Below are 13,952 nucleotides of genomic sequence, written 5' to 3'. Positions count from 1 at the left end.
GCTTCCTCTCCACCCTGTAGCACAGCCCCGTGGCTGGGCAGACATTGGTGCACACTGGGTTGTATTTCAGTTTGCGGTCACTTTCAGAATATGGTCTCATTATTACTTTGTAATATCCCCACAAAAATAGCAAGTAGCAGCTGAGTTTTATAGACACTGAAATGAAACCTTGAGAAAATTAGGTGAAGGTCAGGGTGAGCCAGCTGTTAAGCAAGAGATCCTGCACTTTGGTCCCAAGGCCAAAGTGGCTCAGTGGTAGGGGGACCCTTTCCCCTGCCCCTGTGGGAGGCAGAACATGTGTTCAGGATTTGAGCCAGCCTTAGATTTTTGCCTCAGCCACATCCCACTCCCAGTGCCCCCTGAGACCTTCAACCAAGCGGCTGAAACTGGCCCTATCCCACTCCCCTGAGATAACAGGCTGCTCAGGGTTCAAGTTGGTCTCAGGAAATGTCCAGGCCACCCTGGCTTCTGCTGGCTTCCCCATCCACTACCGTGGCCCCTTCCTCAGCTCCTTCACTGCTGGCCCTGACTTGGTTGCTTCCATTACTGGGCCCCGGTAGGAGGTGGATGGAGAGGAGGTGGCATTGGGGAGCAAGCAGAACCACTGGATAAAGGACGCTGAGTATCATGGAAGCTTGGAACCAACCCAGCCCAAATTTGATTTCCACTGTGTAAACTAGTTGTTGTGTAATCAGACAGATTTCTTCACCTCTGAGCATCAATTTCTTTAGCTGTAAAATGGGGATAGTAATTTTTTTTTAAAGAGCGAGAGAGAATTTTAATATTTATTATTTTTTAGTTTTTGGCAGACACAACATCTTTGTACGTGGTCCTGAGGATTGAACCCAGGCCACACGCATGCCAGGCGAGCGCGCTACCGCTTGAGCCACATCCCCAGCCCTGTGATAGTAATTCTAATACTGTATTGTTACATTAATAGTGTTGATCATTAGTGGTGGAAATATAAGTGAGTCATTTTTACCCTTGTGCTCTTCTTTTTAAAAATATAACATATGTATACATTAGTTATGTTAGTTATATTTATATTTATATTTATATATATTATATATATATTTATATAACTAGCAGGCTCCTCCCACCATAGTAGCTCTTGATACCTGGAGCTGACTCTGCCCATCTCTGCTCACTGCCTATCTCCCCAGGCTGCTCCCAGCAGATTGGCTTCTCCTTTGTACGACCCAAACTCTGTGCCTTCTCTGGCCTCTATTACTGTGACATCTGCCACCAAGATGATACTTCAGTGATTCCGGCCAGAATTATCCACAACTGGGACCTCACCAAGCGCCCGGTAAGTCTCAGGCCCAGCGAGTCATGGTCCTACATGGCTGCTGAATGACAGAGGAATATCCTCCCCTTTTTGCTGCTGCTGTTTGTATGTTTGAAGTGGTTTGGCTCTAGGGAGCAAGATCACTGGTTCAAGACCAAGAGAAAAGCTTGGTGCCTATCTGCAGCTCCCAAACAGAGCTCTGAAAACACCTACCTGAGTCCCCAGTAGACCTCTGAAGATGATTCTCTGCAGCTTCCAAGAAACAGACAGAACTGTGTAAGGCACCAGCAACTAGGTAGATAGGCAGGCAGATAGGAAGGAGGGACAGGATAAGATAGATCAGATACGTCAATGGATGTGTGGCTGGATAGTTGAGTGGGTGGGTGGATAGATGGATAGATGGATGGAGTTAGGTAGATGGCTGGGTGGGTGGATTGCTGGATAAGTAAATGTACAGTCCAGCCAGCTGGCCACACCCCAAAGAGCAATTCAACCTTACTTTTGCCAACCCTGAGGGCCCCAGGTAACTGCAAGCCCTGTGTGGGCTACTTATTTCATGTTTTCCAAAGTGTGCTTTTAGCCAGGTGTGGTGGTCCATACCTATAATCCCAGCGACTTGAGAGGCTGAGGCAGGAAGATTGCAAGTTCAAAGCCAGCCACAGCAAGTGAGGCCCTAAGCAACTTGGCAAAACCCTGTCTCTAAATTTTAAAAATAATAATAATTATTATATATATATATGGCTGGGGGGAAAAAAGTGCACTTTTTCTGGGCCTCTACCCGTTATAAAGATATGGTTATTTTTTTTAAAAGCTTTCCCTATGCAGAAAACTAGGACTTTTTTTTTAAAGATGTCGATGGATCTTTATTTTGTTCATTTATTTATATGTGGTGCTGAGAATCGAACCCAGTGCCTTGCACATGCTAGGCAAGCACTCTACCACTGATCCACAACCCCAGTCCAATACAGGATTATTGTTCAACATTAAAACTTACAGAAAAGCCCAAAGACAAATCAGTCAAAATTATGTGTCATCACCCAGAGGTAATCACTACTAATATTCTGGGGGGCAGCCTTTTCTGTGCATTAATTTACATATGCATCTATTTTTTATAAATCGAACCCAGTGCCTCACATGTGCTGGGATCATATTGGACTCATCCTGCTTTGTTCACTTAATTTTTTTTCTTTTTTTTTAAATTTGTTTTAATTAATTACACATGACAGTACAATGATCTTGACGTATTATACATTTGAATCAGATGGGGTATAATTTCTCATTTTTCTGAGTGTACAGGTTGCAGAATCACATTGGTCATGCAGTCATATATATACATACAGCAATAATGTCTATTTTATTCTGCTGTCCTTCCTTTCCCCACTTCCCCTCCCCTCCTCTCTCCCATCTTGTTCACTTAATATTATATCGTTGTTTTTTTTTTTTTTTTGAGAGAGAGAGAGAGAGAGAGAATTTTAATATTTATTTTTAGTTTTCGGCAGACACACATCTTTGTTTTTTGTATGTGGTGCTGAGGATTGAACCCGGGCCGCACTCATGCCAAGCGAGTGCGCTACCACTTGAGCCACATCCCTAGCCCCTAATATTATATCTTGGGTACTCTTGTATGTCCACCAGATGCTTCTGAACAAGATATTTTTTTTCTTTGAATAAGATATATTCTAAAATCTTTCAGATTGTCCTCTTCTCTAGGTGGGCTTAGCCACCTTCCTTCCTTCCTCCTTCTTTCCTTTCTGTCTGTCTCATTCTCCTTCCTTCCCTCCTTCCTTCCTTCCTTCCTTCCTTCCTTCCTTCCTTCCTTCCTTCCTTCCTTTCTTTCCTGGGGATTGAACCCAAGAGCATTTAACAACTGAGCACATCCTCAGTCCTTTTGGGTTTTTAAAATTCTTAATTCTTTAAAATATTTTTTTAGTTGTAGATGGTCGCAATACCTTTATTTGATTTGATTTGATTTTTATGTGGTGCTGGGAATCAAACCCAGTGCCTCACATGTGATAGGCAAATGTTCTACCACTGAACTACAACCCCAGCCCTAATTTTTTATTTTGAGACAATTTCTCACTAAGTTGCTTAGGGTCTTGCTAAGTTGCTGAGGCTGGCTTCAGACTTGCAATCCTTCTGCCTTAGCCTCCTAAGCCATTAGGATTATAGCCACTTTTTTTTTTTTTTAAAGAGAGAGTGAGAGAGGAGAGAGAGAGAGAGAATTTTTAATATTTATTTATTTTTTTTAGTTCTCGGCGGACACAACATCTTTGTTGGTATGTGGTGCTGAGGATCGAGCCCGGGCCGCACGCATGCCAGATGAATGCGCTACCGCTTGAGCCACATCCCCAGCCCCTTATAGCCACTTTTCTAGTTGTGTTGTCATGAGCAAGTTAGCTTCAGATCCCTACTCTCTTAAGGTTTTTGGTTTGTTTTTCTTTTCATAAAGGGGTTTAATAATAGTGTATGTCTCAGGCCGAGCATATTGGTACACACTTGTAATCCCCGTAGCTAGGAAGGCTGAGGCAGGAGAATCAAGAAATCAGAGCCAGCCTCAGCAACTTAGTGAGGCCCTAAGCAACTCAGCAAGACCCTGTCTCTAAATAAAATATAAAAAAGCCATCTCAGTAGTTATGTGCCCTGAGTTCAATCCCTAGGATCCCCCCAAAATGAAAAAAAAATAGTGTATGTCGTGGGTCTATTGTGAAGACTGTGGTAGTACTGCCTGTCACTTAGAACAGTGCCTTCTAACAGTGCCCTTTCCCTCCCCTGAGGCCAGTCCTATATCTTATCCCTAATTCACTTGTTCAGTCCCTAATTCAAGACCACCCATCTGTCTACCTATTCATCCATTCATCTGTTCAACCACAAATCCATTAATAAATCTTTCCTGTCCTGTCTTGTCCTATTCCATCCTATTCTATCCTATCTCAAATGCTACCCTCTCCTTTCAAATCTGCCTTCTTTCCAAAGCAGACACAAGACAGACACAGAAACACAAAGAAGCAGTTGTTTTCTTCTCTCAAGGCCCAGGACCTGCACACTCTACAGTCTTGCCTCATGGATGTGTCCTCAGAATTCAGGGAAGGTGACTCCAAGTAAATTGCACTCCTCTGGGGAGGAAAAACCCCAAAGTTGGCTTTGCTTTGGCCATTCTGTTGTTCACCCATCACCACCCCTGCCCTCAGTAGTATTTAACTAACTATGCACAGAAAACTAACCCTCAGAGTCACCAGGAATGCACCTTTGACCGTGAGCACATTCCCTCTTCCCCAGACCCTGATACTTCGGTTGGGCCACCTCCTTACTCAGTGCTGGAATCCTGTGCTCTTCCTTCCTTCTCCCTAGGAAACTGCAAAACTTTTCTAGGCTTATCTGAGATCAGGAAATATCCAGCTCTCTATCAAAGATCAATGACCTGAGAGAGACAAGAAAGTTCAAAACAGAAAGTGGCTGGCCAGGGCTTTGGGGCCTTATTGTTTGCTGTTGCAGCTCTGGCTGACCCACTTGTTCTGAAGCCCTTGGCAGGATGTCAGCCCCAGAGTGTGGTTTTTGCTTTTGTCTTTCTCTTCCATGCCCACAGGATAGGGACAGCCCCTGGGGAGCACAAAGTCCCTGCCAGTCTCTAGCACTGGGCAGTGTTTGGCACTCATTCCTGTGTGTATTTCATCTGAGCCTCACTCAAGGCCAGACAGAGGCTGTTACAGGAGAGCTGAGCCATGGCTGGAGGACAGCAGTTTGACCCAAGTCACCAGGGGGAGAAGAGTGTTGCTGGTGGAGCTGGGAGACAGGAGGCCAGAGGTCTCCCCAGCTCCCAGATATAGGGACAATTCTGAGAGCCCCATTACATTCTCTGACCCTCAAAGGTACAGACAGGCTCTTAAACAGTTGCTGACAGAAGTTCACATTTACTGAAGATGAACTCTGTGCCAGGCCCTTTGCCAAATACTTGCATGGAATATCTTGTAATATAAACTCAAAATAATCTGCCAGGCATGGTAGCACACACCTGTAATACCAACCACTTGGGAGGTTGGGGCAGGGGGATCCCAAGTTCAAGGCCAGCTTGGCAACTTAGCAAGATCCTGTCTCAAAATAAAAGAAAGGGGGTGGGGAAGCTGGGATGTAGCTCAGTGGTAGAGCACTTGCCTAGCAAGGACCTGGGTTCAATTTCCAGCACTGCTAAATAGTCTCCTGGCATAGATCCTTTGATTTTCCTCCAGTTAGCCCCAGCTCCTTAGCATGCCACAAGGAGTTCTTTTAGTCAGAGTGGCTGCCTGGTGTTCAGAAACAACACTGCAGCTCAGACCTGGGCTCCACTTTCCACAGGCAGGTCAGATACTTCAGCTTCTCAGAGCCTCAGTTTCCTCATCTATAGAATAGAAATGATGCCACCTCTCCCCATGGCTTGTTCTGTGGATGAAAAGAGGATGTGATCAAGGTCACTCCCTATGTCTGGCAAACTGTATTAGGGCCAGGATCTTAGGTAGAACCTTCAACCCTCTTTCAATCTGTTGAGAGAAGCTGAGATTGATCACTCAGCTCCACAGAGTCACAGGGGAGTCCTGGTGGTTGTTGGCAAGAGCCCAGTGCATTTGGGGAATCTTGTTAAGCTGTGTCTGCTCTGTGGTTTCCTGTAGCTAGAGCCGCAACACCAGTCACCTGGTTCCTGAGTCAGGGCCCAGAGGGGAGCACCTGTTTCCTATAGGCAGGAAAAGGAAGTTGGGCTTACAGGAAAGAGTGGGAAAGATCTGTGAGGCCCGGAGGAGGGGGCCTTATCCAGAGTGACCTCCCATATCTTGTCATGGTTGGGAGGGGGCAACACGGGTGTCATTAGAGGAAAAGCTGGTTTGGGAGTCGGACTGTACCATTTCTGAGCTGTGTGCTCTTGGCTAAGTAGCATCATCGCTCTGAACCTCAGTTTCCTAGTCTATAAGATGAAGCTAGTGCTACATCCCTTGGAGAGGGCTACAGGGCAGGTGAGAGCTGGGCAGTGTAGGCGTCGCTAACAGCCAGCCTTTCCGTGGTGCCCCCAGGTCTGTCGGCAGGCCCTGAAGTTTCTGGCGCAGATCGGGGCCCAGCCCCTAGTCAACCTGCAGCTGGTGAATGCCTCTCTGTATGAGCATGTGGAGCAGATGCGCCTCATTGGCAGGAACTGGGAACAACTGAAGCTTCTGGGGGATTACCTGGGCCTATGTCGAAGTGGTGCCCTGAAGGAGCTGAGCAAGAGGTGAGTACCTTCTACATGCACAGGCCACACACGCTCAAGGCGGCTCCTTGAGCAATGCCAGGGCTGGGCAGAGAACTTCCCATTGGGCTTGCAAAATCACCACATCCTTCAGGGGTGTTTTGTTTTTTGACTTTTTTTTTTAATTTTTAAATTTTTTTTTTAGTTTTAGATGAACAACATACCTTTATTTTACTTGTTTAATTTTGTATGGTGCTGAGGATCGAATCCAGTGCCTCACACATGCTAGGCAAGTGCTTTACCACTGAGCCACAACTCCAGCCCCTCAGGGGTAGATTTTGTTCATTTATTTATTTATTTATTCAACAAATTGACTGCTTGGGAGGCTGAGTAATAAGGATTATAAATTCAAGGCCAGCCTGTGCAATTTAATAAGATCCTGTCTCGTAAAATAAAAAGGACCGGGGATGTAGCTCAGTGGTGGTGCATCCCTGGGTTTAATCCCCAGTACCACCAAAAATGTGTGGGTGTGAGGGTGGGGAGTGTGTGTGGGGGGGTGTGATTTATTTGTTGAGAACATACCCAAGCACCTGGCAAGGTGTACAGGGTGCAATGCTGAGTAAAGTATACCAGAGTCCTCCCCTCTGAAAGCCTCTGGTCTAGGAGGGAAGGCAATGAGCTAACCAGCAACTGCAATCAGGGGGCGGTGGGGAGAGGAGAAGGATACCCAGAAGCTCAAGTAAGACCTCTAACCAGATCAGGGGAGGTCCCAGTGGGGAAGACTTCCTAGAGGAAGTGACGCGTAAGGTGAGACCTGAAAACTGATTAGGAGGTAGAAGAGGAAAGAGGAGGGGAAGAGTGTTCCAGAGAGAGGAATAGCAGGTACAGGCCCCAAAGGAAGGCACTATACACAGAAAGCACAGGGAGAGCATTGTCTGGAGTGGAAAGGGAGGTAGGAAGCGTGAGTAGAGGCAGGCGAGACACAGCTAGCCAGGTGATGATGGCTGTGCTCCGGGTCTCCTTCCTGCCGGCCCATCCTCCGTGCCTCAACTGTTAGATGCTGCTGTCCATGGCAGCATCCTTCCTGAAACCCTCCAGGAGTGTGTGATCAGTGCACACCCTCAGGAGCCCTTCCAAGAAGCTCCCGGGTACCCAGGGCTGGAGGCCTTTGTTTCCCAGGGATGGAAGGTGACTGCAAGCTTCAGGATGGACTCAGATAGTCTCCCTGCCGTCACAAACCTCTCCTAGCCCAGCATGGGCTTTGTGTTCACCTTTTCTGGGTCTTTGAAACCAGAGTAATTTATAAGCACCTCCACCTTCTCCAGAGCCTCACCTCCTCAGAGGCTGCCAGGGAGCACTGTCTGAAGGGTGTCTTCTTGGCCCTGAGTGCAGTTGTTTTTCCCAGAGTCATGCCTGCTTTGCTCCTCCGGGCAAGGGTATGCCCATACAGGTCCCCTGGGGCTGTCCAGTGCTGCAGGGAGCTCTCTGGTGGGTACTCGGAGAACTGGTCCCTCACAGGCCCGCAAAGCCCCCAGGGCTTTCTCTTCTGCAGGGCCTGGAAGAACAGAAAGCCCCTAAAGGCTCTGCCACCCCACACCAGCTGGGTACCTGGGCCCGCCCTTTTCAGTGAGGCTGACTCTCTCCTCTCTTTTCTGAGGTTCTGTGACCCAGGACTCCAGACTCTCCAGAGGTCTGCCTTCCTGCCCCTAACCAGGTGATAAAAACCTGGGGTCATGTCTAGCATGTGTGAGGCCCCGAGTTCAATCCCCAGCACACACCCACACACACACAAAAAAACAAACAGGTGACAAGTGGTACCTCTGTCACCCTTCCTGACACCTGCAGGGTGGGCTAGCACTGACCTCACCCCACACTCTGCCTGCTGAACCTTCTCTGAGCCAGCCTATGATTGGTGCCATGGGCAGCCTGCCTCTGACTCTCTGGCCCTGCTGTCCCATCCCTGTGTACCTGGCCTGCTAGAGGACGAGGCCACACTTGTGGAAGTCCCCTTTTAGAGGAATTAACAAGACAGGGGAAAGAGCATAGGAATAGCTCCTGCCCAGCTCCAGACCCACATGACTCAGGGAAGTCACGTCTCTGAACTCCAGCTTTCTTGCCTGTAAAATGGGTCAGTAATCCCTATATTCATGTGGCCTTCCACGTCATGGTGAGGGGCTCAGTGTCTGAGCTACAGATAAGCAGGCAGATGGCCTGGGTCAGCTTGGTATGTGCCTGAAGGGGCACCTGACTCAACTGGGCAGGGGCCAGGGGGTTCCAAGAGATGGCATCAGGGTTAAGGGTTTGCAGCATTCTTTCATTTTAAGAAAATACTTATTTTCCTTACAAAGTTAGTCAATTTGAAAGGGGTGTTTATAATAAAAGGGAATGAAACAGAACGTGCGTGTCAGCTCTTCTCAGATTCCACCAACACCTGCACCCAGGCCTCACTGTCAGCACACTGGAGCAGAGCTGCTCAGTACCAGGGGCAGCTTGTGTTTGTTGAACTGGGGTTTAGAAGAACTGCTAGAGAAGAAAGGGCCAGGGAAAGGCCTGGCTTTCCTGGCTGAGGGGCCTTAAGTGGGCAGCGGATGGAGCACAGTTCACAAGGGCCCAAACAGGCTCAAGACAGCTGGATGCAGGGCCAGGGACCAGAACTCGGAGGCCCTGTGGCCCCCACTGAAGTCCTTTGCACTTCATCTGCCACCAGCATGGAGCCACTGAAGGGTCTGAGCCCAGACTGTCATGGTTCAGTCTGTGGTTAAGAGACCATTCTAGCAACAGAGGGTGCAAGAGCTAAGGAGAGAGTCCTGGCAAGGTGGCTGGTGTCGTTATTGACTCCAGGGGCTAGGGAGACCTGACCGAGCTAGCCAGAGGGGAGGCTGGGAGGACGAGAAAGGAGAGGACACTATCAGGTTCTGGATGTAGGAGGTAAAGTCAAGAGGAGCTGCCCCTTGCCAATGGCAACAGACTTGTGGGTCCCCTGAGATAAAGGGGTCCTCTTGCAGGTCTGGGACATGTTTCTAAAAGCCTTCTTTTGGGCCTTTGGGAAGGAACCATCACAGAAATGCCTCACAGGGATGTTCTCACCAGACCTGGTGGCTCCTACCAACATCTGAGTAGGGGTAGATAGAGGAGGAAGAGGGGCTCAGAAAGAGGTAGCACCAGGCTGCCCACTCGAGACCTGCAGATCATTTGGCCTTGCCAGGGTCAGTAATCCCTATGTTCATGTGGCCTTCTGTCCCATCACCCTGTAAGTTATAGGAGTTAAAAAGCAACCTTCTCCAACTTCCACTGTCTCCCAGAGACCCCTGAAATTCTCTCCGGTCTCTTCTCCAGACAATCAGCCTCACACCAGAGGACTAAGAGGGGTCTTTCTTTTTTATGGGTGAGAAGCTGAGGCCCAGAGTAGCCCAGGGTTTTCTCCTGTGCCCAGGTGTTTCTCTTCTGGAGGACAGCATGAGTGGTACTGCTTTCCTTCTGGCCTTGACACAGCATCAGTTATAGAGCCCCACTGAGAGTGTGACAGGCCCAGGGCACAGTGACTCTCAGATCAGACTATAGGCCTGACTGGCTGCCAGGACTGTAGACAGAGGTAGAAGACAGGGACCTCTCCATCCAACTCAGCCCCACCCTTCCTGCCAGCTTGGAGCCAGCCTGTGTGCCTGTCTCCCACCATGTTTTCCTGGTGATAAATGGCAGCTTCCTGTTCCCAGAAAGCTGGAAGTTTACTAAGGAAACCAGCATGGTAAACTGAGAGGCAAGTTGGCAGTGTCCTCACCCCACATGGCACAGTGTGGCCTGCCTGGCTGTTTGTGGGACCATCCCACACTGGGCTCCCCCTGAACCACACTAAAGCCATTGGATGGGGTATGGCCAAGCCCCCATTCCTGATGCCAGACACCATCTGCTCCAGGTGTCCAGGGCATCCTGTGCAGGTTCTCAAGCTTCCTCTGACTTTGAGTATCCACCCCCCCACCCCAGGACCTGCACAGGCACATGAGCAAGGCTGGATAGGGTTCTGTGCCAGGGATTTTCTGCAGGCACTTCCTCTCCATCCCTCAGGATGTGACCTAGAGTCTCGGCTGTTGGTGTAGTGGGAACCAAAACAGGGCTGGCGGCAGCCCTTGTCCTCCACTCCATTCCCCTCTGAAACGGGATCTGCTGTGCTTAGAACACATCTCAGTTCCTTTCATGTAGCACTGAAACCAGATACTGGAATGTCTTTTCTTCAGCTAGACCAGGGGCTGCCAGAGGGCAGCAGCTGTATCTCCTGCATTTCTGTCCTCAGCAGGGTCCCTGGTATGTAATGGTGGTAGAGTTTCAGTGGAGTGGAGAAGGATGCTGGCTTTAGAACCAGACACCTGCATGCAAGTTCCTCCTCTGACTCTTACTGTGTGACCCCAGGCAAATTATTTAAACTCTCCACATTTGCCCATTTTCTCAAAGTGGGAGTTGCGACAGGCTCAGCCTCAGAGCATTGTTGCAAGGACAGATGAGTGACTGAGGGTAAAATCTCAGCCAGTTCCTGGTACTGGCTGTCAGTTTTCATCATCCTCATCCTCATTATTATTTTTTTAAAAACTTTTTAGTCGCTGATGGGCCTTTGTTTTGTTCATTTATTTATATGCAGAGCTGAGAATCGAACCCAGTGCCTCACACATGCTAGGCAAGAGCTGTACCACTGAGCCACAGCCCCAGCTCCACCCTAATCATTATTAGTTATGTGCTCACAACCTGCCGGGCACTGTACCGAATGCTCTAAATAGATTATTTAATCATCAAAAACAATTCCACTTCTTAGAGGAAGATACCTGAGGTTCAGAGATTAAGCAACTTGCCCAAGGACCCACCAGCTGGTTAGTTTACCTGGGAGGCCAGGGCAAGTCTGGTCCAGCTGACTTGTGCTCTTAGCCCTGCCTGGCGAGGCAGGAGGGTTTTGGTTGGCTAGCATTGCTGAGGGAAGGAAAACAGACAATGCAGGGTGGCCCAGCCTCCAAAGCCCTTCTGAGGAAGCTCTTGTGTTTTCTTTGCAGGCTCAACCATAGGAATTATCTCTTGGAGTCTCCCCACAAGTTCAGTGTCGCTGACCTCCAGCAGGTAAACGTGTCCAACTCTCCCCAAATCTCTATAGAGAGGCCTCATTCCTGGAGAAATCAGAAAAAGAGATGGAAGAAGGGTGTTTCCGAATATTGAGACCAGATAGCAGTGTTCAACTTTTTCACATCTCAGAATGGGCCTTCCTGCTGCCCCAGTACATCCTGGGCAGTGACAGACTCCCCTGGTTCCCTGGCAGGCAGCAGACTCTAGAATCCTGGGTTGAAAGTGTAGGACACTGCTTTGCTCAAGAGAATGGAGTAGATTTGGATCTCATCTGTAAATCCAGTAACTCCCCGTGACAGATACAGCCCAATTTGGGGAAGTCTCCTTGCTCATATAAGAGCTGGAGGCAGTTCCTCTCAGTGGGGAGTCTGGTGCCACAATGCAGCTGCCTGAGGCCAGGCTTGTGCTTATCCCTACAGATTGCAGATGGGGTGTACGAAGGGTTCCTCAAGGCCCTGATTGAGTTCGCCTCCCAGCATGTCTACCACTGTGACCTGTGCACGCAGCGGGGCTTTATTTGCCAGATCTGCCACCACCATGACATCATCTTCCCCTTTGAGTTTGACACCACAATCAGGTATGCATGACACCCACAGCTCTGCACAGCATTATAGGGAGTAGCCCTAGCTTTGCCACTCAGGAACAGTGAACATCCACTCTGTGCCAGAGCCCAGCTGGCAAAGTTGTCTGAAGCAGCCCCTGCCTGGGGCTCCCATGGCTCCCTCCTGTACTGAGCATCCATCACCCTGGAGAAGAGGTGGCTGCCGGTACTGAGAGGGACCCCCACCTCAGTCTGCAAACAAGCTGAGGAGGGACTGAACAAGCTATGGCCCTGGCCCTAAACCCCTGGCACAGAATGGGCACCTATGGGTGGTGCTCGCCACAGCTTCTGCCACTGTAGCGATTGTTCTTATCCCCAGTCATTGCTCATTATCAGAAGCCTCTGAATTGAAAAATTCACCCAGACATGGGGAATAAAAAGCTGCCCCAGGGAGCACATTCCTCCACTTCCAGTGGGTACACCTGCCAGGGTTCAACCCTGCATGGGCCTGGAGCTGTTTTTCAAACTGTGTTTTTAAAAATCACTTAGGGACACTCAGGCAGCACTTGTGAGAAATGAAGTGGATGGAGAATCTCCATGCTTGGCATGGCTGTGATCTCATCATCTAAGGGTAGGGTAGGGGCTGCCAAGAAGAACACAGCCTCACTATGGGATCTGACCAGACCCCTGGCCAGCCCCAACCCCAGGATGGCCTCTAGTCAACTGGCACAAACTGTGCACGCTGCTCTCTCCCCAGGTGTGCAGAGTGCAAGACCGTCTTCCACCAGAGCTGCCAGGCTGTGGTGAAGAAGGGCTGCCCCCGCTGTGCCCGCCGGCGCAAATACCAGGAACAGAACACTCTAACCTAGGCCGATCTCCTCACCCACCCCAAGCCATCCCAGCCGGGTTTGCCATCACCCCAGGCTCCACTTGGTGTCACAGTGTCTCCCCTTTTCAGGAAGACCCTCAGGTGTGACTAGAGAGCATGGGCCTCCCAGAGAAAGCCAGGAAGCCCAATGACATCCCATGGCCTCCCACCTCCCTCTGTCTCAGGAGCAAGGACACCACCAGATGTCCTCTGCTCAAGGCTCAATGGGGCCTTTCATCAGGCTGGGGTCACCTCACTGTCACACCTCCATTAGGTCTGTTCAAACACTGTGGAAATGAGACTTGGGGGACATTTTCAATTCCACATTCCTGATTAAAAGGTCTAGTTTTTTAAGGTGGGTTTTTTTCCCTTCATATTGCAACAGAAAATATTTTTTTATTCCTGACCCTACACAAGTCACCCAAGAAACCCGGGCCTTCTCACCCTGGTGGATGTGCACACTTAGGCCTGGCCCGAAGGCAGGCAGCCAGCCTGTCAGCGGACAGTGCCTTTCCTTCGTCCTTGCTGGCACTTGCTGCTGACAACTCCAGTGCCACGTGCCAAACTGCTTCCAGCCGGACGAGGTCAGTCCTGATGACCACCTCCTTTCTCTCCCATCTCATCTTGACTTCATATCCCCTCGCTTCTCACCTGGAAAGTCCTCCCTTTCTCAGAGTCAGAGCCCCCTCACTCTTCTCTAGTCTGGAGTCATTGTGCAGAAGGGGAAATGACTCAAGACCAGCACTGTCAGCACTTTGAGCCTTCCTCGGTTGGGGGAAGGACTCCATCTTGCCCATTCTCCTCCCCCCACCCACCTTACTCCTGCAAAGATGGGCAGGACCTGCCTCAGACTGACTCTTGAGGTCACACCCCTGCCTGACTGACTCCTGAGTAGGCTGGACCCCAGAGAGAGCAGTGAGCCAAGGGCAGGGGCTGCCTCAGATGTCGTGACTGCCGAGCCCTACCC

At 49.6% G+C, this 13,952-nt stretch overlaps 1 pseudogene across 1 annotated transcript in view; it reads left to right on the top strand.

The window, feature by feature from the left end:
* The window catches only part of LOC308636867 (pleckstrin homology domain-containing family M member 1-like), a 37,249-nt pseudogene extending 23,906 nt beyond the window's left edge, over window positions 1–13,343 (top strand). Inside the window, exons 7-11 of the transcript XR_014024348.1 lie at window positions 1,164–1,309; window positions 6,325–6,518; window positions 11,510–11,573; window positions 11,996–12,153; window positions 12,875–13,343. The product of XR_014024348.1 is annotated as a pleckstrin homology domain-containing family M member 1-like (transcript). The remainder of the gene's footprint in view (window positions 1–1,163; window positions 1,310–6,324; window positions 6,519–11,509; window positions 11,574–11,995; window positions 12,154–12,874) is intronic.
* The last annotated feature ends 609 nt before the right edge of the window (window positions 13,344–13,952 follow it).

Source organism: Spermophilus citellus, assembly GCF_964194105.1.
Source record: "Spermophilus citellus genome assembly, chromosome: 17".
Taxonomy (NCBI): Eukaryota; Metazoa; Chordata; class Mammalia; order Rodentia; family Sciuridae; genus Spermophilus; species Spermophilus citellus.
The sequence above is the reverse complement of the archived record's forward strand: the minus strand, read 5'-3'. Positions and strand labels throughout refer to the sequence as shown.